The sequence below is a fragment of the Rattus norvegicus genome, chromosome 9 (assembly GCF_036323735.1).
Source record: "Rattus norvegicus strain BN/NHsdMcwi chromosome 9, GRCr8, whole genome shotgun sequence".
Classification (NCBI taxonomy): domain Eukaryota; kingdom Metazoa; phylum Chordata; class Mammalia; order Rodentia; family Muridae; genus Rattus; species Rattus norvegicus.
The window spans coordinates 80,777,516-80,803,314 of NC_086027.1; the positions used below are offsets into that span (position 1 = coordinate 80,777,516).

The 25,799-nt window shown below is 41.9% G+C and overlaps 1 long non-coding RNA gene across 1 annotated transcript; it reads right to left on the reverse strand.

Moving 5' to 3' along the window:
• Nucleotides 1–5,739: 5,739 nt before the first annotated feature.
• On the reverse strand, nt 5,740–13,620 carry LOC134480293 (uncharacterized). Its single transcript, XR_010054664.1, has 3 exons — nt 13,492–13,620; nt 8,384–8,472; nt 5,740–6,858 (listed from the first exon to the last, which is right to left on the reverse strand). It is a non-coding gene; the product is annotated as an uncharacterized LOC134480293 (long non-coding RNA).
• Nucleotides 13,621–25,799: the final 12,179 nt, after the last annotated feature.

The following is a 25,799-nucleotide window of genomic DNA, read 5'->3' on the forward strand; positions in this document are numbered from 1 at the left end:
TTTAGAGAACTTCATTGGGAATGTCCTCTGTCTTTCTGTCTGAATGACAGGCTTCCAATTCATTCTTCTGGATCCTATGCTAATATTACTTCCAGTCCTTTGCCTTCGTTCTAATAGATTTTGAACTCCTCATTTTACTAAAATAGTTTTCTGTACTAGGAGAGTGTGCCCTTCACATACTGAAGTTTGCCTACACAGTGAGCCTGGGCTCCATCTTTTGAATAGATTATGTGTAGCATTAACAGATTGAATAGAACAGCATTCCTTGTGGCTTGTTTACTATGCTACCAGGTCTTATATTTTAATGTTTAAAATATAAATTTTGGTTAAAGCTGATTGTTATGATACTGGTGAAGATGTGGTGAATAACATTTTTTTCTTTTGTTCTTTTTTTCGGAGCTGGGGACCGAACCCAGGGCCTTGCGCTTCCTAGGTAAGCGCTCTACCACTGAGCTAAATCCCCAGCCCCGGTGAATAACATCTTAAGAGGATGGAAATGCAAGCTTTGATGCCTTTGAGGAAAGCAGTTTCTCTATCTCATATACCAATACTTAATATATATCATCTATACTCCTTGACCTAGTGATTCTATTTTTAAACATCTATCCAGGAAGATGTAAAGGTATTATGTGCAAACATGTTAGTCATACAATCACAGTAGAATTTTAATAGAACTAAGTCACCTAAAGTCAGGATCCTAGTTAGGTAAAATAGAATATGTTCACATTCCTAAGGTACACTATATAATTATGTAAGGTGTAATTAAAACGACAGGGCTGTGAAGAGGGTGCTGAAGGGCAATGCCATGTTCTTTCAGAGGACCCTTGTTCAGTTCCTAGCACCCACATCAGGTAGTTCACAATTACCTGTAACCCCGGCTTCAGGAGGATCCGACATCTCTGGCCTCAGCAAAAATCTGCATTCAAGTGTGAACACCCCCACATAGGCACACACATATACATAATTAAAAATCATAAGAACAAGCTTTCCAATTATATTTATAAGGGGTTTACAATACAGAGAAAATCCTTATGATGCAGTTATCAAATAAAACAATAATACAAAACGATATTTTCCATATGCCCACAACCACATTGACATATACATTGAAAAAAGGCTGGAGAAAAAACCACTAAAGGGTTAATGAGTGCCCTTGTGTAGCGGAGTCTGAGCTAGATAAGAAACTCTTCAGTTTCTGAGGCTTAGCATCAAGTGCTTATTTAAGATCCGTATCTGAGTCCAGGGCAGGTTTGGAAGGTTGCTCTTCTTGCTGTCTTTGTTTGAGAACCCCGGCTTTCCTGTATTAGTCAGCAAATGGAGTGCTCTGTGAGCTGAGACACGGGCCTTCCAACTGTGCGTGAACGGTCAGGATGTAATCATGTGGCCCCAGGTAACTTCAAAGCTTTGGGAACAGCATTCTCAGCAGGAAGGAAAGAGACTGGATTCTGACAGAGCTAACCTTGTTATTGTCATTCCTAGGATAGAAAACAGAATGTGTGCGTGTGCGTGTGCGTATGTGTCTGCTGTGCTCATGCGCGCCCATGTGCCTATGAGCGCAGGTACCCTTGAAACCAGAGGCACCGGATCCTCCTGGAACTGAAGTTACAGACAGTTGCGAGCTACCCGATGTGGAGGCTGGGAGCCAAACTCACACTGTCTGAATGAGCCGCGAGCACTCAGACCCTGAGCCGTCTGTCCAGACCTAGTCTTATGTATTTTATTTCTGAGACACGGTTTCACAATAGACCTAGATTGCCTGAAACTCACTATGTAAACCAGACTGGCCTTGAACTCATAGATATCCACAAGTGTATGTCTCTCAGGTGCTGAGATTATAAGCATGTACCACCATACCTGGCGTCTCTACATGTTTTAAAAGAAAGCCCTTCATTACATTCTATAACATGAATTTGTAATCTGTAAGGGATTTCCTTGAAAGCTGAACCTAGTGGCACACAACCTTAACCAAGGCACTTGGGAGGCAGAGGCAGGCGAGTCTCTGAGTTTGAGGCCAGCCTTGTCTACCAATCAAGTTCCACGGCAGCCAGGGCTACTCTTGATATCAAAAGGCTAAATTTGGTTCAGGTAAGAAAAGCTGTTGCAAGATTACAGAACTAATACCATACACGGAAACCCATACAGTGTGAACAATTCTTTTTACTTCAGATGATGAATTAAATATGTAAGCAGAAGTAATAATCTCATTGATCACCCCAAAATTCAGTGAATATTGTTTAAGAAACTAGAGTGTAACACCATCCCTGGTTTGCGTAGAAAGAAACGGAGAAGTGGAAATGTCTGAGAATGCGATTCCTAAGTTTCTCTTGTCAGTGCCAATCCTATGTCGCTCCACTCTTCCCTAGTTATCCTTATATTTGGCCCACCCCAGCCATCCTTACTTGAGGGAAGAACTGTATGAAGACAATGTTAGAGGCTGGGCATAGTGATACACGCCTTTAATCGCAACACTCAGGAGGCAAAAAGAGGCAGGTCTCTGTAAGTTCTAGGACAGCCAGGGCTACCTAGTAAAATCCCTATTTAAAAAAAAAAATCCATGTTGGAGAAACATAATGGCCACTCCCTTCAACCTCTCCTCTCAATGTCTACAGGCCAGAGTTTATCCAGAGTCCTGGGTAGTGCCCAAACATTCAGGATGTTGTTCATCCATCCATTTACTTCCTCATTTATCCATCCATCCTGGTATCCAGCTACCCAAAGAAACATGGAGTATCTGTAGGGACCACGTCATAAATGAAAGTCTCTTTCCACAGGCAAAGCAGACAGCTGTTCCACAGGCAGAAATTCTTCTCATAACAGCCACCTCAAAATTGGATCTGTTTGGGTCCTAACCAAAAGATATACCAGTTTCTAGAACTTGCGATTGGATCTCCATGACCCTCTGGTGATGTAGGCCTTTCTTTGCCTTAAACCTCTTTCTTCTTCTCTTGAGATGTTTCTCATGAATGTTAGCATAGTTGTTCAAAACACCCAGTAAAGTTCTTCTCCGATGCAAATCCTATCTAAAACAATGTATCTTGTAAACGGAAAGGCTCCGTTCTGTTGTTAATGCATAGGTAGAATCCTCAGTGAGGATCAGTTCTATGAGCCGTTGACTTTATCATCCACCGTGCACTATGCTCGTGGGATATTAACACGGGAAGCTTCAGCTCCTACACTGCCACCCACGTCAGAGAAGCTGGTCTTCTCTTCATCCAGCTAACACAGGCATGTTCTACACATGCCATAGATTCTGCCTTTAAACTCCTTCACTGTTATCGTTTCATTTGCAACTTGTTAAGCTGCTTCTATAATAAAGTCATGGAGAAGACACTGGACAGCTAGCGGCTCATTTTGCTCCATAATTGTCTGGTTAAAATAAGAAAAGTCACATTTTTTTTGACCTTCTCAGTTTATCAGATTGGGAAACACAAATTGTTGTTACATAGCATGCCTGGACCGTTAGCATTTCACAATCGCTAACATTTCATTACCCCTTCTGAGTACAAAATGTCACTAGGAACATATGTGAAATATTTAGGAACCTTGCCCAAGATACAATAGAACATGAAAAATATTAGATTTGATTTTTTGAGGATGAAAGGGAGGAGGGAAAAGTGTCTTGTTAGATTCCAATTAGGATCTTAAACTCCTGGTTGAATGCTGAAGTCAATCTTGCTTAATTGAATAGAGTTTGCCATCTGCCCACCCATAGCCAGCCTTTCCTGTTTCTCATTTACATTCAAATCTTTACGCCATCAGTTTTATCTCTAGAGCCAGACAAATTGGGACTGAGGAGTTTATTATATGTGTTGCAAATTATTGCATAACGTCATCTTATATTAAGGCTGAGAACATTGGGTTTTCTAAATTGTCAAGCAAAGCAGATAACATTTTCCTAGTATTTTGATCATCCTTTCCTTTTTCTAGTCATCTCTGGGATTAGGTCATCATGTAGCTATGTAAATGTCTTTCTTGTATTCACACAGCTATGTGCTTTATTTAAAAGTCACTTTCAATTCAGTCTCTGGCCAGCAGGCTCATAGCCTTTATTCAGCAGTGACACTTAAAAACAAACAGAAATAATTGCATTTTTGGTAAGATACAATTACTATTGTGCGTTAGGAAGATAAGATATTTTCCTTTGCAGTCAGCATTTCTGGTGGGCATAATTTTGGCCACATAGTAAGAGAAATTAAGGGTTCCTATTTTACAAAAGTATCCCTCTTACACACATAAGTTCATTTTAAATGTGGAAGCGTACAGGGTACTAGAAGGAAGCACATAATATTTGAGGCAAATATGAGCGCCTGCTATCTGCATAGTCTTTCTTGGCGAGGTTCATGCTAGTAGGGAGACCAACCCCTGTCAATCACTTACCTCTCATTGTTTTAACAATGGAAGAATTGTGTATATAGACTGCTCAGGAAATGAGCACCAATTCCTGGTAGAGCTTAGAGACTATACTATGCATAACTAATATCTAATGCATGTGCACACAGAGACTAGCAGACAATCTCACATAGTGTTCCTCACATTCTGTCACTCTGTTGGCCTGGAGCTCCATGGTCAGGCTAGGCTGGCCGACCAGTGAGCTCCATTCTGAGGATTACAGCTGTGCATGCCCCATCCAGCTTTTTCATGTGAATTCTAGGTATTGAACTCTGGGCATCTTCATGCTTGCACGGCAAGCACTTACGTGAGTCACGTCCCACGCCCCATGACTAGCATTTTCTGAAAATAGTTTGGATTAAAAGGAAATTTTACTTATCTTTTAGAATACTATATATTTTCTTGGTATCTTTTTATCCCCTTGAGATGAGATGAAAGGTCATTGGAAGGTATAGAGTCCATTTTTTCCACCTTTGGTTTAAAAAGAAGCGCTCCCAGTTCTCAGAACAGGCAGGCTTACTTTGGCTTGTGTTTTTGTTTGCGCTTGTCTCCACGGCCTTCTTTGTGCCTGTTTTTCCCTTTCCGGCCCTTTTGAGTCATATGTTGACATAACTCAGTGCGAAGCCTTGGGTTTGAAGAGAAGTGTACACCGAGTCCAGGTACACAGAGATTCTTGTCTGATAACACCGCAAACACTCCGCCTGCAGACTTCCTACGCTTGAGACATAATATTTTCGAACATTAATTTGCCAAGCAGGTTGGCCGTGACTCTGCCTGCCTGCTGCTGCTTGTCTGAGTCAGGAAGGCTCTGTCTACCCTCTTTGACTGGGGTTTATTTCTCACGTAGACGCGCGAATAAAGAGCGCCTTTGGAAGTTGTGAGTCTGGGCTTTTCCCCTTCCCTACGCTGTGGGGACAGTTTTCAAAAGTGACTTCTTTACTTTTGATGAAACACAACTTATGGCTCATCTCCAAAAGAGAAACACCTCAAATTTTGCACTGTTGAAAATTTTAGTCCAGGTTCTGTGCCATTTTTTTTAAAATCATTTGATAACTTTTTTTCCTTTTCTTCTCTATGGCTTCACAGTTTGGAGGTCACATGCACCTAAAGTCATTGTTCCTGTTTGATATTCTCAACTGTGCTCTGGTTGTTACGTTTACTACCTGAGAAGGAAGGAACAAAGTAACCAGGCAGAGCTGAGAACCTAAGAGTGGATTAGAGGATCCCGAGACTCTTTAAACAGTAAGTTTCTTACTTTAATATGTGGAGAACTTCATGAGTCTGATGCTTTTGTGGAACAAAATAAAACGTAAGATTTAATGAAGAAGTTATGCATATTTAAAACTGGGAAAAGAGGGGCAGAGAAGGCAGCTCAGTGAGTAAATGGCTTCCCATCAGATGGGAGGTCCTGATATTGGACTCCCCCAAACCCACTCCGCTCTGTAATCCAGTGCCTCTATAGTGAGTAAAGGGATGGAGAGAAAGAAATCCTTGATCCTGGGCAGCTGGAAGTACATAGCAGAAAACAAGACTCTGTCTCAAGGCAGATGTAAGGACGGACACCCAAGGCTGACTTGATCTTCCTACACACACACACACACACACACACACACACACACACACACACAGAGTTTTTTTGTTTATGATTAACAAAAGATAAGGAAATACCTCAAATGAATACACACATGCATGTACACATGAACACATACATATATGCCCATGCATATGCACAGGCACATAGGGAGGCAGGATTTCTTGATAAGAAGTGCATAAAAAGGCAAAACTAGGTTTCATAGATGATGGTTTAGCTAGCTGACAGCCCATTGCTTATTTCTTGGCCTTCGACCCTCCTCCCATCTGAGAAACTCTTTCACTACTGATGTCATGGTTTTATGACAAACCTTGCCTCATGTTCTCTGAAATCCAACAACTTTATTGGCAAGATGCACCTGACTTCTCTGATGTAGAGGGGTGGGAGAGAGACTCTCCATGATCACTTAGCCGATGAGCAGATAGACAAATAGATGGTATTTTCCATATTTGGTACTAGTTGTGTTATAACAAGAAAATACTTTTCAGTTTGGAGCTCCTCAATTTTGGTAGAGTCAGAGACAGAGAAAACAGCAAACTGAACTACAGTGAAAGGGTTGAAGAGATTGGGAGCACTTGGAAAAGAGAAGAGAGGCAACCTAAGGTCAGTCATCCAGCTTTGAAGCTATGTGACACCGTGACGGTTACCAGCTGCTCTCCTTGTCCATCAAAGAGAAGCAGAGGCTGAGTTCGTACACCGCATCCGCCAAATATGGGGAAATTTTCTTGTTGGAAGGAGTGGCCATGCTAAAATGTAAACCGTCGACTGTGCAAAAACTTTTCAGCTGTTGATTAAATGTTGGATTATTTTGGGGCCTCGAGTTTTCTGCGTGTCTGAACACAATACTGACGCCACAGGTAGCATCGCTCCTTATAAGCCTGTAAGGACAGAGACACACTGTAAGAGAGCAAGCATGAGTGATGGCCCATGGCTCATAGAATCTAAAATCTCTTTTCATAAATAAATGAAATCAAAACCAAAGTTCTTTTCTACAGGGAGTTCCATGTTAACATTAATGTGATGTTCTGCTTTTTAAAAAAATGCTACCTTTGACACAGGGAAGCCCAAAATCAAGTGTGTGTCTGTGTGTGCAAAGTACACAGTTATATAGGCACTAATAATCTCAGAATTATGCTAACAACAGCACACAAACTCAAGCCTTTCCCCCCAATCGCATGATAATAATAATTCACTGAAATATAGTATGGTCAACCAAGCTAGCGGGCCAGAGGACTTGAAAAGGTTAGGAGTTCCATGCCTGTCCATCCCCCCATTTTTCTTTATTTCTTTTCTGTTTCAACTGGCTAAGCTAATTCTCCTAATCGATCACTAAACAGATATGCTTCTGTGTTAAAAAAAAAAAAAAAAGAATCTCAGTGTGGACCAATATGGTTTAAGCGTTCTTTCTTTTCCCAACTCAGAAAGTTAGTTGATCAATTCAATAATAATAAAATTAAAATGTCTACAGTGACTACCTTATTGACCATTTGGTTATCTCAGTAAAGAATTACGACTCAACTAACTCTTTGGAGAATTTCTATTTGTTTGTGTGTTCAAAACACAAAAACAGTACTTCACTCTTTGCTTTAAATTTGTACTTTATTTTTATATGTATGGGTGTTGTGTCTGCTTGAATGCCTATGTACTATGTGTGTGCTTGGTACCCATAGAGGGATCAGATCCCCATCTCCTAACTGGAGTTATAGATGGTTTTTAGCCACTGTGTGGGTGCTGGGACTCAAACCTGACTCCTCTAGAAGAGCTCATTGCCACTGAACCATCTGTTTGGCCCCACTGTCTCTTTCTAAACCCTTCTGGAAGGCATCACGCAGTTTAGATCGATGGTCAGTTTTACTCTAGTACAAGGAAAATTAAAGTAGAATCAAATACAATGCTTACTCCAAACAATGCCCATGAATTGCAAGGCATAGTGCTGCATTTGCAGGCTGTTTTTTAAAAATCACAAAAATGCATTGTGTGAATGCGAGTCTGCTCTTATCCCTCACTAAGAAGACTTCACTTGTGTGCAACAGAACCAAGAATGCTCACATAATTCCCTGTGAGTAGGCACAGAGAGAGCTTTTATTTCAAACCTAGACAGAAGACACATCATCTGCTGTGAAGATGTGGCATTAATACTCTCCAGTGGAAATATACCAATACCAAAGGCTCTCTCAGCCAGTCATGACAGGGAAGGTTTAGATGTTTGTCTTTCAAATTTCATTATACAAGAAGACATGCCAATATTAGTTTAACATAACCGTGGCTCTGCTTGATGGTGTCTCTGGAAAAGTTTTAATCTGGGGGGAGTATAAATAGTTCAAACCTTATTATACACATTTGTAGACATAAAAACAAACAAACAAATAGAAACACAACTAACAGGGCAGTGGTAGCACATACCTTTGATCTCAGCATTCAGGAAGCAGAGAGTGGGGGATCCTAGTTCAAGGTCATCTTGGTCTACAGAGTAAGTTCTAGGACAACCAAGGCTACACAAAGAAACACTGTCTTGAAAAACCAAACCAAACAGAAAACAAAAAACAAAAATATAACAAACAAAAACCAGTCCCCCCCCCCGGCCCCCCAAATCACACCAACAGCAAACAGAATCAATCAACACTGTATAGCCCTGACTGACCTAGAACTCAGTATGTAGAGCAAGCTAATCTGGAATTTGCTGTGTAGACCAGGCTGGCCTTGAACTCACAGAGATGGGCCTGTCTTTGCTAGAATTGACAGCATACACTGTGACGCCTGGCCTCTGTTTCCTTTAATTAGCAAAGCAAAACCAAAAACTTTCAGAGTTTAGCTGCATTAAAACTTCCTTCAGGCACCAGCAATACTTTTGTGAATATATAAAATACATGGGTCCTTGTCAGTCCACTCACCCACCACTTTTATGACAGGTTAACAGAATACTGGATAGCTTCTTGTGCTTGCTATACCAAATGGACATAAACTCAGTGGCTTAAAATAACAGAAAATTTAAATATCTAAAAATTCAGAAGGTCCTAAGTCTGAATGGTTTCTCACTGAGCCAATAACAGAATGATGACAGGATTGTGTTCTGTAGAGCAGCTGCCAGGGCTCTCTCTTCTTGCCTTGCTAGGGTTCTGTGGTGTGCCTGTCCTCGGCATGGGAGACCCCTTCCAGTTTTTCTAGTCCAGCGAATACTTAGTCTTTCTCAGTCCCATCATTTTGATCCTTTCTCCTCTGTCTTCTTACATATGAACCCCCTTGTGACTAATTCCAGTCTCAAGGTGAGGAGTGGTTAGCAACCTTACCTCCACCCACAACTGTCATTGTCTTTTTCTGTGTCATTTAACGCCCTAAGGTTCTGGGCACTAAGATAAGGAGATCAATGTGGCCCAGAGCTTTCCTAGTCAGAATATACTGTACATTTAGAAGTTACGGAGAAAAAGTAAAGAGTCGTTTTGCCCAATCCTATAGGTTGGGTCTACATCCAACTTTGGAAACTGCTTGGTCTTTAACTCATTGTTCAACTTGAACAAACACAATAGAGTTTATTCTCTCAGAAGTTAAAGCAGAACAGGGCAGAAAAGAATTTAAGAAAAATCCCAATGGCACCAGTGAACAGATCAATTGTAGGTAAAACAGTTTACATAGAGATGACAGAATATTGTCTAACCTTCAACCATAACATGATAACATAGGAATGTGTTTATCTTAGAGTATGTCCCAAGCTCTGTTTCCTGGAATACCTCTGAACTGTCTATAGTGTTAGGTACTTTCTCTCCAGATTCTTGGGCCACTATGCTGTGCTCAAATCCCCTCACCTTCCCCTCTTGTTTCCTAACCTCATGCCCAGTAGAAAGGCCTCTTAGATTCACCTTTCAATACAGAGAGATCATGTGATTTCATCATTGCCACCCGACATAAAGCTGTAGACGAACTACAGATGTGGAGCTGATGTGTGAATGAACACTTCGAAATACTGAATAGAATCCTCATTAAAACAGGGACTGTGATAAATGTCTGTGCTTCCATTTATTATTTAAACACAATCATTAACTTGTTTGTATTTTACAGTCTACCTCATGTACTCCTCTAAAAGCAATTTATTACTTTTACTCTATTTCTCTCGTGCTTGGGACCTTGACGATTTTCTTTTCTTTCCAAACACAGGATAGGTTGTCTCCATTAGTCATTCTGGATGGAGATCCAAAGTGGTGGGGAAACTCCCCTAAGGGGGCACATCTTATGGCACCCCTGAAAATGAGGCCCTGGTGAGAGCTCGGTTCAGTACCTTGAACCATTCCATTTTTCTGAGCTTTCCATGTGCAAAGTGAGCTGACACTGTGGTTAGGTGAGACAAAGCTGGGATCCTGAATGGAAAGCACGTAGCATATCTTTTTCCCTTCTCTCCCTGTGAACGAGGAGTTCAGGCTACCAGCAAACAACACTTAGGCCTGCATACTAATGTTCTAAAACTCATTCTTTATATTTGTCCTGAATATCACCGCAAAGGTTTGCATAGACGTGCACAACACTCAGTGGGTACGCTCTGGAAAGGTCTGATTTCAGGACTCAGCAATATTCTAAAGAGAATGCTGGAAAATCTACAAGCAAGCAGCCATCACACAGGAACTGAAAGTGGGGTTCACTGAGGTGTTTCAGCATCATGCAGTGGAAGCCTGCCTTACCTAGGAATATGCCATAGATGGGTAACAATGAGTCTCTGCTTTCAAACAAATCACCCAAATGAAAATGGCACACAAATGTATTCGGCAAGCTGGCACTTTGGAACTAATTGCCTCTCACATAGGCGACTTGGCAAACATCCTTCTGGACAAGTGTACTGCAGAAATCTGTCTTTAAAGAAATGAATATGAAATATGGGGATGTTCAAAGAACCCAAAACAGCCAGTGTGGCGAGCAGAAGTGTACATGTTCTCCCTTCATGTTCTCTGTCAGGCATGGGCTCTCCACATGGGCCACAGGGCCCTTCCTCTGCAGAGGGGGAACAACCATAGATTGCTGACACCTTCTAGGAGAAAAGGAGCCACAAAAGCAGAAGCTACCTAAGAAAAATGCCCTAACAAATCCAGAAGACAGGAAGGAAGCATTTTCTGACAAGGAAATGGCCACTAAATTGGTGGGAAAACACACCAGTAATTCCTAGTTATTCCCAAGGACCAGGGAAATACAGACATCGAGTAGAAGCAGGAATGGTAGTGTGAGGTTTATTAGCATGGACTTGAGGTTGCTAGTTATTTGGATTTGCAGTCAAATAGAGTCTTTGTTTACTGCAGGAAGACTTAATAAATCAAAAACTTCTTTTCTGTATCATTCACAGACAGTATCTTTTTAAAATAGGATACTAGATTGCGTGCATGAAGTCAAGCAAAGATGGAGAGGGGAAATCACTCACTAAAATAAATCCTGGGGTGTCAAGTCACAGGAGCACTAGAAAACCTCCATGGTAGCAAAGATAAATATTTGGAGTGAGATCTAGAGACCCAAATCTCTGTGGCTAAGAATCGAGATTTCGTGCAGGGACAAAGTTCACCAGAAGACAAATGCCCAGGCTAGATAGGTACTGAGAGGGAGAAAGATAGGAGGCTTGAAGGGACAGGAGTCATGAACGCAATTAAGATATCCTTGAGTAGAGCCCAGAAGTGGAAACAGGGCAGTTCTGGTTTTGGACCCGACTTAAATAAAATGCAGAGGAGGGAAGGGAATTCTTTTGTTTTCATGCATAGTTTCGAAGTGGGTGGATGAGGTGATTTCAAAAGCAAAGGTTTTGAAAGAACTTAAGAAAGGAAGTTGCAGGAGCAGAAGGGGAAGTGATTAAAGCATTTCCCAAGAATTGCAGAAGAACCGGGGCCAAAATACAGCTTTGTGTCCGGGCCCTCCCAATCTGCTCGAGGTAGGAAGTAGACGGAAAGATAAAGGGGTGGGAGTCTTGGCCAAGGTCCGTCTTGCATGTCTACTGAGTCACCAATCATTTCTTCAGAACAAAGAAGTAAGGGAACCAGCGACCCTTGAGGGAGGGCTGTTCGAAGAAAGACTTGGTTTCTGATGTTAAAGGTGGATTTTTTGACAAAGTTGAAGGCATAGAGTGTAGCTAGGAAAAGAGAGAAAACATCAATGAGTACTTTATCTTTTATTTAAAGCCTGTTATGGAAAGAGAAGATATCAGTACCTCAGAGTTGTCAAACTTTCCACTCTCATTATATCTTGATCTGGCTGTCACCCAGAGAGGTTCTAAATGGGGTCGTTATCAATAATGTGATAGTAATACAAAATAGAAATGAGGCAGAACAACTCTATAGGCAGTTAGAGTCACGGGCCCAAGGGAAAAATATCTCTATGTCCTGAATGGCACCCATAGTCGACTCCAAGAGTCCTGAGTTTTACCATAAACTATCTTCTGTCCAGGACCTGACTTATCACATCAGTTACTCATTAGCCTCTGTCCTTTGGACTTCCTAGTTCTTGCTGTCCACTCCTTCCACCCCCACCCACCCCACATCATCATCTGAAAGGCTTCCCAGGGGCTTTCTCTTTGGCTGGCTCAGTTAGAATTCCTCACATATAGTCAAGATAATCAATCAAACTCATCCCAGCTCTAGACCTGAGTTCTAGACCAAGGCTGGCCCGCTCCTGGGATGTAGAAGTTGCTATTGTAAACTGCTACCTGACAATGAGCTTTTCAGGCTCTTCCCGACTGCAGGAAGCTGCCACTCAGTTGCTCAATAAAACCCTTGCCAGTTTAGCCTCCTGCTACCCTCACCTCCACTCTTCCCCATCCTGGGCAGCGAACCTAATTGAGACGCATAGCATGACAAAATTAACATTCATTTCCTTCTCTTCCTATTCCTCCTATTCTCTTTCCTTTTCCTCCTCTTCTTTTAAGAGAGAAAGTCTCACTTTGTAGCTTAGACTGACCTGTATGTACGTAGCCCAGGCAGTCTTTAAATCCCAGGGAAGCCTGTTCATGCCTCAGTTTCCCCATCCACAGGGATTATAGGTATGCACCACTAGGTTGGGCTAAGAGTGAAGACTCTTTAGCTGTCGTTCTATGGCAATCCTGACAGGATTCCACTCCCCTTGTAAAGCAGGTATCTTAAGTGGCTGAATTTGGAGGCCAAAGTCAAGAGAGATGCATTTGGGAATAATGGTATCAGAGAAATGGTGACCATCTGTTGTGTGTTATTTACACTTCACCTACTGAAAAACCCCAGTTTGCTTGAATCCTACAATGAGATAGTACAAGTCCTGTTTATACCTCAAGAAAATTAGGCTTAGCAGTATCGGGTAATACTTTGCCTTATAGCTGGTAGTAATGAAGCCAGAATCCCTGCTTAGTTCTTCTGCCCAATCCCAAATACAGATCTTTCAACAATATGCCCGCCCGTCCCATATTACATTTTGATCATCTTCGGAAGCTTGCATATTATTGAATAAGTACTTCACCCAAAGCAAATGTAAGGCAAAATTGTATTTCAGTTTTCGTTTTGGTTTCTCTGCTTTTCCATACATACCCGTGCCCACTTTGACCTGAAGAAACAATGAAGTTGAATATAAATCACAGTCTGATGCGTTTTGCTCTCTCCAGTCTATTCTGCCAGCCCAGTGCCCTTTCATCGGGTTGGAAGAAGGTGAGGATGTAGGAAAATGACTTGCAGTGCGTTCCACTTCCTTTTCAATTACTCTAAAAATTTATTTGCTCATGTCCTGTGGTAAATGACAAAGCACCCCTTTCTGCAGATTCTGGATATGATATTAAAATCGAAGCATTCCACGATAAGCAGACTTTGAAAAATCAGAAGCATGAATATTTTGAAAGTCAATAAAACCTCCAGGCTACTCATGAAAAATGGTTCAGTTTTGTGTGTTTGGCTCGGGCTGATTTTTAGTTCTTTCAGTGAAAACTACTTTCTGTTTTCCTGACTTTGATCCCATGGTGTCAGAGTCCCCAAGCTTTACTCAAGAGTCACGTGATAGTGACAGCCTCTTCATAAAGCCAGCCATGCCATGCCTTACATCCATCCGCAGTTTTGAAAGCTTTTAGGCAATTTCATGTTTTATTCTCAAGACTGTGGGGATTTGAGAATGGGAGAAGGAAAAAGTCTCTATTATATATTTTTACTCTCTTTTTATTTTAATTTTTATTCTTCCTGTGCTGGGGACTGAACTCAGGAACTTGTTCTTACTAGGCAAGTGTTCTATAACTGACACACACACACACACACACACACATACACACACACTCATATACACACACATACACACACACTCCTATACACACACACAGACACACACAGACACACTCACACACTGACATACACACTGACACCCACACATACACAGAGACAACACTTTCACACACCAACACACACACATACATATTCATATATATACATATATATATATATTCACAAACACAGACAACACTCACACATACCAACACACACACATATTCATACACACACACACACAAGATACACTGTAAATAACTGATTAAATAATAAAAATGTAAGGCCCTAACCTATTTTCACTCTCTTTTGAGAGTTTCCTCGTCCCTCCTTTTTGACCTTGCCCTCTGAGTTCAGCCAGTGATTCCCTGTAAATATTCATTCTCAGCCACACACACAGCATTAAGTGCATGCCTTGGGTAATCCCAGCACCTGGGGACACTGAGGCAGCTAGAGGACTGCCTAGAGTTTAAGGCCAACATGGGCTGCAGAGGATGTCCTTCCAGCTTTCCATCAGTGCAGACAACACGATTTGATGGGTCCTGTGAAATTGAGACAGGGAGAGATAAAGTCTGTCGGGAATCCGTGCTTCATGGAAACAGGGCTAATGAGCTCCAGATAGAAAAAATCACTTCAGGGCTCTCACTCTGTCTTTCCATCAGTCCATCCGGCCTGAGGAGAGGGCCGCCACACCTTTGGATGAGGCTGCCGGAATTGCAATTTTTTAGAGGAAAACATCCCACGCCACAGGATTTGATCTCTCTTTGCTCTGACAATGGGTAACCGTTCTGTTTTCTCAAACCCTACTGTTTGAGTGCCTCTTCTGTTAAACTATTCAGTCTGTACGACTAATTATACAAAACTGGCTATGAGTGGCAGGGCTCTGGGAGGCTTGTGGGGTAGGGAAGATGCTTGTGTGGCATATGTTTTGATCTCTTTTCCCAGATGAACAAGCAGATTTCTAAATAAATGTTTGTGTCATGGCTGACGTTGGGAGCCTGGACTTGAACCTAGACCATCTGATTCCAGGATCTGCCATTTTTTTTTTTTGATCATTCCCTTTCTTCAACTGTTTATCCCTAACTGAAGTTTGCCAAATGATGACATTTCTAGCTATAATCTCATAGCCATACACAGTGCAATGATATTGTAATGTCCGATTTATATAACATTGTTCTTACATGTTCATACCTGGTAATACAGGTGTACTGTGTGAGAGCATATTACAGTATTTGTGCTGCTGTGAGATTTTCCCTTCCCAACAGCATGTTTCTCAGAATATACCCATTGTTTAGTGACATATGGTTGCATATGTACACCTATGTGTATCTATATGTAATGTCTAAGTATTTGATGCTAAGTTTCAGACCAATGAAACACAGTTACCCTATCCTTCAGAAGGTCAGGCACTATGTTATGATGTTTAATTCTTGCTATCTAGAGAAAAATGTCACCTTTACTTTTTTGTCTGTTCAGACCCTTGCTACTTGTGGAAAACTGAGGCAGTGTTCTCACAGAAGCTCATGTGACCTAAATTTATCTGCTTGTTTCCTTATTATTAGATTCAGATTAAAAATTCATATCAGAACTACTGTTCAGGGACTGGGTGTGAGAGGCAGAGGGAAGCAGACCTCTGTGAATTCAAGCCCATCAAGATTATTATAATATATATTATATCACACACACACACACACACACACACACACACACACACACACTAGAATTCTATATCGTTAATTCATGGCCAGCTGGGACTACTATATAATAAAACTAAAATGTTTACATGGTTCAAAAGTCTTTATGAAATTTTCCTTCTTCTTCCTCTTCTGTCTTCTCCTCTTCCTTCTCTTTGGTTTTACTGAGGCACAGTCTTTCAATATAGCCTGGGCTAGCTTGGCACTCATTACATAATCCTGGGTGACTTTAGACTTAAGAGTAACACTCCTGACTTGTCCTCCAAAATTCTGGATTTAGAGGTTGCTCCTGACTTGGCATCCAGACCTGATGAGTGTCAGTGAGGGTCATTATTCATGCAGTGTTTTGCAGTGATCCTACATCTATAGGTATGGAAGTGTAACAATGAAATGTGAAACAAGGTCTCTATTCATCCACGGAAGCTATACAGGAAACAAAGAAGACCCTTCCAGAGGGCCCTAGGGTCCTTGGAGAAGCTAAAGAAAGGAAGGAAGATAAATCACAGAGCCCTTAGAAACAACCTTTTCCATTAGAACAGAGAACTCAGTTTAAGAAATAAAAGAACTGGCCTCTGGGCCAGTGAGCAGTGGTACCCTGGGGCCATAACAAGGGAACCAGGAAGTGAGAGTTAGGAAACTGGCTGAACCTCCAGAGGGAGAGCAAAGGCCAGTGAGGACTTAAAACTTGACACTAAGCCACGGGGAGCCTTAGGAGTGTGAGAATTGGATTCTATTTTTCAATGATTTCCTTACTTGCCTGTGTGAAGATTAAGCCACAGACAACAGGGTAGAATCAGCAAGAGGCCTTTGAAATACTCAGGGAGAGGATCCTAGCCTAGCTTAAAGCCACTGAAGAGAGTGGGGAGAGTAGGTGGCCACAGGATATCTTGTCATCTAAAGGGATCCTGAGTAAATATTATCAGAATAGTCTAGGTCTAGTAAAGTGAATTTTTCTTTTAAATTAAAATTCATAAAACACATTTTTTAAGGAACATTCTGACTTTGAGGGAGTTTGAGAGGGCTCAGTAATTAAGAGCTCTGGCTGCTCCCACAATGTCTGTAACTCCGGTTCCAGGGGTTCTGATCCCCTCCTCTGATATGTGGTTATCCTCTCCTTCCCCCTTTTGGTCCCCAGTGCCTTGTAACAAACTACCCCTGTTATTTCAACCCAGACTGTGGTGGTCAAGGGCCAAGCCTCTGCTGTAGAGTTGCTATGACTACCGTTAGCTGTGGACTTCATTTCCACCTTGCCCTTAAGGTTTGAGCCTTCCCAGACCCTCAATTTTGCAGATACACCATGCTTGAAACCGACGTTTCCTAGACCACCCATCCATCAGTAGTTTTCTGACAGCCCAGGTTTTGGTATCACAGGGTATCGCTCCCCCGCTTAACTTGCACAAATGTCCCTCATCCCATTGAAGCTCCAGTGCCCACCACGGGCTCCTGTGGACGATTCCCACCACCCTGGCCTTCCACACTCTGTCCTGGGTCATTGTGTCTGATTGCTCCTCAAGAACACATGAGTGCTTCACTCTTCCTTAACAGTGACAAAACAGATGTGCTCAGGAGAGGGAGGAGGAAGGGGAGGAGGGGAGGAAGGGAGGAAGGGAGAATTTTAAAACAATCTAAGACGAGGTTAAAAAACAATCACATGGAGAAAGGATCTTTGGAAAATCATGTTATACAACAACCAAATTGTGTTCATGATACTGTGAAAACCATCCACATAAAGCAAAATGTAAAAAAACAAAACAAAACAAAACAAAACAAAACAAAAAAAAAAACAAACCAGAGACCATCATGATTTAACTGAGGGGAAAAAAAAAAAACCAAAAACAAACTTCTAAATTTAAAAAAATGCAGAAAAATGATACGACCCTTTAGACTAAATCTGAGAGAGATTTGATAATCTTGAGCGACATTTACAGACTCTTCCGACACAGTGGCTATAAAACACTGACCATCTTTATTAGTAACATGCTATGGGTTTAAGTCAAACGTTGGAACGCTTGCAGATTTCCAGAGGAAATCCTGTAGGAAATGAACTCCATCTTGATATAAAACAAAAACAAAAACAAAAACAAGCAAAAATAGGCACCATAATGAAGAAAACACCAATTACTTTTATCACCAATGAGATGAAAATTTGCTTTTGGGATTAAGATGCTGTCTCTGTTCTTCCTCTCAGTAGAGACCACTATTTCCCTTGCCATACACCGTGTGCCACACAGTGTCCTGATGGCAGAAAGGACCATTCCTCATGGCACCAACAAGTCTAGGCACAAACATAACAAGGTATATTTAAGAAAGGGACTTTCCCCTGATTCCAGAATTTTCTCTCATCCCTGGAAATATTTGAAACTGAAGATGAAAAAAATAAACAAACAAAAACCCAACTAAATTGTTAAAAAGCATAGGTCAGAACTATGTTGTTGTTACTTGAAAAATCCTTGAATTTTTTTCTTAATTTTTTGATATTTATTTATATTATGTGTGTACGGATTTTTCCCCCCTGCATGTATGTTTGTGTGTGCCTCATGCCCATGGAAGCCAGAAGAAGGTGTCAGATCCCCTGGAGCTGGAGTTACAGATCATTGTAAGCCACCATGTGGAAGCCAGGAAATGAACCCAAGTCCTCTGGAAGAGGAGTCATTGTTCTTAACTTCTGAGCCATTTTTCCAGTCCAGAAAATTCTTGTTTAATTTTAAACTCAACATCTCAAGGATATTTTTTTTTAGGTTTTTAAATTGAAACAAGAACTTTATTATACAAAGAACATTACTATGAATTTCTCAAGCTTTGTATGAACAATATGAATTGGAAATCCAGAAGTAATTTGAATAATTTAAAGCAATTTTGTCTCTAAGGGAGTTGAGAATGTAAAAGAGAATATGAGTATGGTCAAAGTATAGTATATGCATGTATGAAAACATCACAGCAAAGTCCACCATTTTATACAATCAATACACATAAATCAAGTATTTACGCCTACAAAAAGTGAAAATCTACAAAAGGAAACAAGCACACGCGCCTACATTTCCTGTTGTTTATAGAGAATGTGTTCAGACTCCTGGGCAATTAGTTTACCTTTCACTTTGTGAGCTGATGGGGGGGGGGGGCTCTATTTTCTGTAAGATTTAGACCTTCAGAGCTTTCAAAATACAAAGGGGCTTGAACTCCTGCACAAAACCCTCAGTGACAAAATGACGGAGAGTCTTTCATACCCATAAGCTTATACTCTCGGTAAACTGACATGACTTGTCCTTGGGCATGAGCAGAGCAGGAGAAAGTCTTAGTACAGTGTGAAAGAAGGCGACAGGCGGGAGGTTGTCTAAGGACAGCCAGTCTTGCAGATATTTGTGTGCTTTACTGAAGAAAAAAAAAGACAAAAAACCCAAACCTGTTTCTAGTTCTGGTGTGGCTCAACTCTTAGCACACGCCTTTAACTTAATCCCGCTGACTGGGATACAAACATGCCCTTAGGACACACACTTTTGATCCCAAACAATGAAGGTAAAGTTAGTTCATAGAAGGAAGCAGCCATGTTTCCATGTAGCAGTGATGTCTAATGGAGTGGCAGACAAAGTGGTGAATCAAAGAAAGATTTGACAGAATAGGATATGCCCAGCTCTCAGAAGAAGAGAAGGAAAAGGTAAGCTACTTAAGAGAGCAGGAGAGAGAGAGAGAGAGAGAGAGAGAGAGAGAGAGAGAGAGAGAGAGAGAGAGAGAGAGAGGAGAGATCCGGAGAATGAGAAGGAGCCAGATCAGAACAGATCGCTAGAGTTAGTGTGAAGCCCAAACAGAGCAATACAGAGGAAACTGAGAGAAGCCAGATTGACAGTGTGGAGAGGGGTTTGAGTCAGCTGAATTGAACCAGCCAGCTAGAGTTCAGAAAGAAGAGTGAGCTCATTCACCAGTAAGGGTCAGAAGCTGAAAACATCCTAGGCCTAGATAAGATTGTGTGGCGCCTAGAAGCTTCTAGGAGTAGGCCTATGTTGGCAGGCTGAGGCAGTAAGCCTCAGAGATGGCAATTACCTCAGGAGAATAAAAGTTACTTTTACAGCCCCGAAAAGAGCCTGAGCTTCAGATCTTTGTGCAGTGATGAACTCAGGTCATGCCCTCGGGAGACATCTTTGAGGGAAATGGAGAGTAAAGAAAGATGCGCTCATTACTTCAGCATCTCCATGAACACTCCTGACAGAAACACCTCAAGGGAGGAAAGATTTATTTTGCTTCATCATTTCAAAAGGTCCCAGTCCATCCCAGAGGGGGAGTCTTTGTGGTAAGTATGTGGTATGGGAGTTGTTTACATCTCCGTGAACCAGGAAGCAAAGCAATCAGCAGGAATCAGGCCCCTGGTGTACCCTTCAAAGGCTCACGCCCTGTGAATTACTTTCACGGTGAGGTCCCACTCCTGAAGCTTCCACACCCCACTAAGACTGCACTGCTGTCTGGAGACCAAGCATACAGCATGCATGCCTGTGGCCAGTGCATCTGATTCAAACCACAGCAGGGAATAAGCTAAGTGAGAATGGGTTTCAGCTTTAGAAGAAACTCCAGACCAAGCTGAGCTCCACAGTCTGCCCTACTAGCTTGTTGCAAGAGAACAGGACATTTATACGTCTGTGCCTTTCAGGTGTTAGCTCTGGAATGTGTAAGGCGTAACTCCTAGTACATCTCGGGAGGCTACCCCCGTTATCTGTTATCCATGGGCAACGTTTAGTGAAGACTTCAGGTGTGAATTGTTGGTGATACTGTTATAGCATCACAGCTCAGTGAGCATCAGAGCCTATTTCAGGCCCATTCTCTCTCCAGCCTACCACAGCTTCTCAACACTTCTGGGTTTCTGGAAAACCTTACCTGAAGGAGGTTTTTGAAAAGGATTACAACCCACATTTTTTACATTCGGTTCTAGGACTATAAAATACAGTCATTATCTCTCCTCTTTTACCCTCATTCTTGACTCCCAGTCTGTCAGCTGAGGTGACCTGAATGAGAAGAGGAAAGCTTTATTTAGTAGAGTGTTAAAAATAGGGACAACAATTAAGATGGACGATTGTTTCAAGGCTTTGTAAACACAAGCCTGAGGAAGCCCTCGTGCAAGAGAAACTTGCCAGATCTAGAGCTCCCTTGCTGAGGGTTCTGAGACTGAGCGCCTATCAAATTTGATGTCATGGTGGTTGGCCACAATATAAAGGATCTGAAAGTACCAATAGACAGCCCAAGAGACTACCAAAGTCCTGTCCCGATTCCTTCTTGCCAACACTATCTAGCAGTAACTAGTGATTACTAACTCTTGTGATAATCTAACCCTTGTGATAATCATCTGTTGCCAACTTGATCTAGATCTAAACAGGATCTATAATGATCTCAGAAATAGGCCTCTGGGAATGCCTGTGAGGGGTTGTCTTGATTATGTTAATGCAGATAGGAAGGCCCATCTTCTTGTGGGGAGGACCATTCCTTGGCTGGGATGATGAGGTGTATAGATGGAGAAAGGGAGCTGGGTAGCATGCACTCACCCCTTGTTTCCTGACTGGATGAGATGTGAGTGGTACCTCACCATACCTCGAGGTCATGATGCCATGCTTTCCCCACCATCACAGGCTGTCCCTTTTAACTGTGAGCTAAAGTAAACCCTTTCTTTTTTCCAGGATATGTATCACAGCAACAGGAAAAGACACTAAATACCTTCTCACAACAATCAAGGTCACAATACCTGTTTGCATACTTCCTTCTTACCTGCTGATTTTCCAGCAATAGAAATGACCAGTGGCAGCCAAAGTTTAATGATTAGAGTGGCCCTCACAGTGTCTCTCTGATAGATGATTTCTCTGCATATGAACCAGTTGAAAAATTTGAAGTTCACTGACGTTGTGATAAATGGCTTGTTTCTACTTTCCTCTTTAGGGGACTAGACACCTACAGCATAGATATTGAGGGCATAGGACTAATATAATAGTCATTGGTTAAACTTTTGTGTTCTGTCTTCATATACTATTATCATTATTGTTTGAATGTGAAATGCCCCTGTACATTCTGTTTCAACATTTGTTCCCCCAGCTTCTGGTAGATTGTAGAATCTTTTAGAAGTGAGACCTAGTTATAAGAAGTGGGTTGCTGGGACAGGGAAACCTTACTCTTTACTGCTTTAGCCTGCATCCTCCCTGTCACAGTTGGGAGTCTCTCTGGCTATAATGTTCTGGTCAGGCTCTGCCTCCCCACCTGTAGCCTTGTGATTGGCCTAGAATCACAGTGGCAGAACCTAAGAGGGGAAGCTGGGAGCAGAATAGACCCCAGGTGGCTGTGAGCCTGGTGAGAACAGACTCCCAGAGACAGCTTCAGTGAGACTTTATTTAATGGGGGTTGAGGGCGGGGCAAAGGCTTCTTAAACCTTTGAGGGGTGTGTAGGGTGAATGTCCATTACTGGCCAGGGCCAAGGTACTGAGGATGCCTCATTTGCATAAGGAGGAATTCCAGGTGCTGCTGGACATGACCTTATAAGAAGATAGGAAGAGAGGAAGAAGAGACAGGAAGTTTAACCTGGTTACCTTGCTACATGATCTTCTGCAGGGGGAAGAGGGGTGCAAAGGTGGGGAAGCAGGGATACATGTGCCTGGACATACAGGCCTGGGGCAGGGAGGAATTGATGCTACTCCTGTCAATTTCAGGATGATGTTTCTGAGGTTTGAACATGGCCTCAATTCCACTCTTGCTCTGGGCCTGCTACCCTTGTCTTGTCTCACTGTTCCCTGCCCAACATCTATGCTTTTCTTTCCATGGTGGTCTGTGTCCCCTGAGTTGTGAGCCATCATAAATGCCTCCTCCCGTGTGTATTTTAGTTCTAGTGATATAAAAATAGTTATCCTCAAGTTAGTGTGTAGGCTGTGTCTTCAAGAAGTCATTCTACTGCATTGTCATCAAGTGGTGACAACAAGTGTGGTACAACAAGTAGAGGACATGGACATAAGCCCATTGGTTGCATCCCTCTTGCTATAGAGTGGGTCCCTCAATCCAGAGTAACATTATATAAGACACTGAAATAGTACATCTGACAGTGGGGCTAGCAATTGAGAATAAAGGCCTAACGTGTAATTATTAAAAGGACAAGACCCATTTTAGTCTTCTGGACTGAGGATTAGTCCTTCCAGGATGGAGAGGGACATTTTATAATATATTTCTGTTAACAACTTCCAAGCAGTGACTTGAACCACTCACGGGCAGAGCTCCGGGAAAGGCTGAAGTGGGCGGCATATTCCCAGCAACACCTGCAGCAGGCAGTAAAAGGGATTCGGAGCATCTGGGCTCTCAGTCCTTCCGTCTATTGCATGAGAAACAGAGATGGTATTCTTAGGTGGCCACAGTGACTAGCCTGGTAAAGTAATTGACTGAAGGATGCCAGAGGGGAGCTATGCCCAACGTGAAAGTTACTGCCCAGTCTGAAGGAGAAGGCCAACTTACTCTTACAGGTTTTGTTGCCAGATCGTGCACTTTTCCATGGGAACCTGAAAATGTAGATCTATTTTCATGCACTGAAAAAAAAAATCTCTCAGTTTTTAAGATGTTGACAATCATATCATCAGTTTCTCTAGCTTAAAACATATGATCAACCCAACTTGTACTATATGGAAATGGGGGGATAGATGAGATCTGTAAGGACAAACAGAAGATACTCAACACAACGGCTGATTCAGAGTTTAAAAAGAGAAATTCTCGCAGCCAAGGACATCCAGAAATTATATTAGTCTGTTTTGGATGCCATTTAAAAAACAGAACAGGCTGCTTAAAGAACACAATTTTATTTTCCCCACAGTTCCAGTGTCTAGAAGTCCAAGACCAAAAACTGACAGAGCCTGTTAGGTCCTGTCAGTGGTTCTTTTGCTGGCTTGTAGACAGCTAGCCACCCTTCACTTGGTCCTAGCTCTGGTGCTAGGGAGACTCAGCTCACTGCTTCCCTTCTTATGACGTTGCTAATCCTATCAGACGCCTCCCATAGGAGTGCCTTTGACTTTAATTATTTTCTTTGAGGTCCCCTCACCAAATACAGCCACAGCAAGAGTATGTATGATCTTCAATATACAAATTCTGGAGCTGAAAAATAATATTCAGTTCACATAAAAAAGAAAAACAACCAAACAACTCTAACAGAGTTGAGGAAAAGAGACTTTGGTGAAACCAAATAGGGCTAAACAAATTAAATATGTCTTCCAGCTACAAATGGAGTACCAGTGTTTGAACTTGACACAAATAACAATGATCTGTCCTCGTATAAAGCTGGACTTTTGTAAATGTGCTTCATTTATGTAGACCAAACACTGAGATCCAACAGTATTTGGATCACAGTATTTGGTTTAGTACATAATTGATTATAATTTTCATCTGTAAAAAAAAGAAGTAATAAAGAATTTAATAAACTTGTAGAAGTGGAAAAATATATTCTCAAGTTTTTCATTTGAGATGAACTGTCTGATCACTAAGTAATGACCTAGGACTTTTTTCTTCTTTTTTGACTTTAAACTGAGCTCTGCATTCCAAAGCAGCATGTGGGAGGAGGAGGAGGAGGAGGAGGAGGAGGAGGAGGAGGAGGAGGAGGAGGAGGAAGAGGAAGAGGAGGAGGAAGAGGAGGAGGAGAACAACAACAACAACAACAACTTCTAAAAGTTGTTGGCACTAATAGTGACAACATGCCTGGTTCCTTTTCTCACTCCTGCACTGCCCTACCCCAGACCCTCTGCATCAGACACCTAGCTCTCTAGATGACCCCAGTGCACACAGTAGCTTGGAAACCATCTTTGTATATTATAAGTGGATAAGAGGTGATGGGCTCAGGGGAAGAAGCTGATATTTCAAGGATTTTTTCTACAGTGCCCTAGTCCCTTTCCTAAGAAACCTACTCTATCCTGCTCCCAAGGCTATGTGCTTACTCTATAAAATATAAATCTCTCCTAAAATATGTATGGAACACAGGTAGGGATATAATGCAGATAATACATACACAGCTTGTGTAACCTGAAGAAAGACCTGGGTTTGATCCCTAACACCACACAAACCCGGTATGGTAGCCAGTGCTAGAGAGCTGGAAGCATGGAGAAGGGAAGACCAGAAGGTCAAGGTTGGCTACCTAGTGAGTTCAAAGCCAGCCTTGGATTCAGGAGATCCTATCTGATATAATATATGAAATATATATAGTTTATATATTATCTTGTTTGATCTTCATAAGGATATTAAGACATATGGTATGTTGTTTCTGTTTTATAGGCTAAGAGAATTATGATTGTAAAAGTTAGAGCGCTTCCTCATGTGGCTTAACTTTAATGTGGCCCAACCACACGCCCATCTTCTCACCTTCTCCCCCTATGCCATGTTGTTTTCTTACCGTTTCCCACTTCCTGCCTCCCATTGCCTACCCACTGCTAGTCTGTTTTCTGTGTTAGGCATTTGATCTTTCTCAATTGGCATCCCTGATCCGAACCACAGAACACAGGAAATGACTTCAATGACTACTTTCCCAGCTCTCCCAAGGATGGCACTTGGCTAATTCCCAGACAGATGCATAGCAGTGGAGGAGGGGGATAACTCATCACAGAAAATGGAAACATTGGTTTTGGGGGCTCACAGAACCCCTATGTCCCAGAAGACATGGAAAAATGTTTCTGACCAATCCATCTGGCAATTCGCTTTACTCTCTTTAGTCCAGGTTCCTCTTCCCTCAGTAAGAAAATTTGCAAAGAGAAAATACACTGTAATTGAGAAAATACTGTTGGTGTTGGTGTTGGTGGGGGTGCAGGGAGAAGGCGTTTCAAATCCAAGCCCTTTGCTAGGTAGATGTGACTGCTTGATCCGTTTTCATTTTCTGCCCTCTTTTCCCATACAGTAAATGTGGAAGCAGATTAAAGAGTG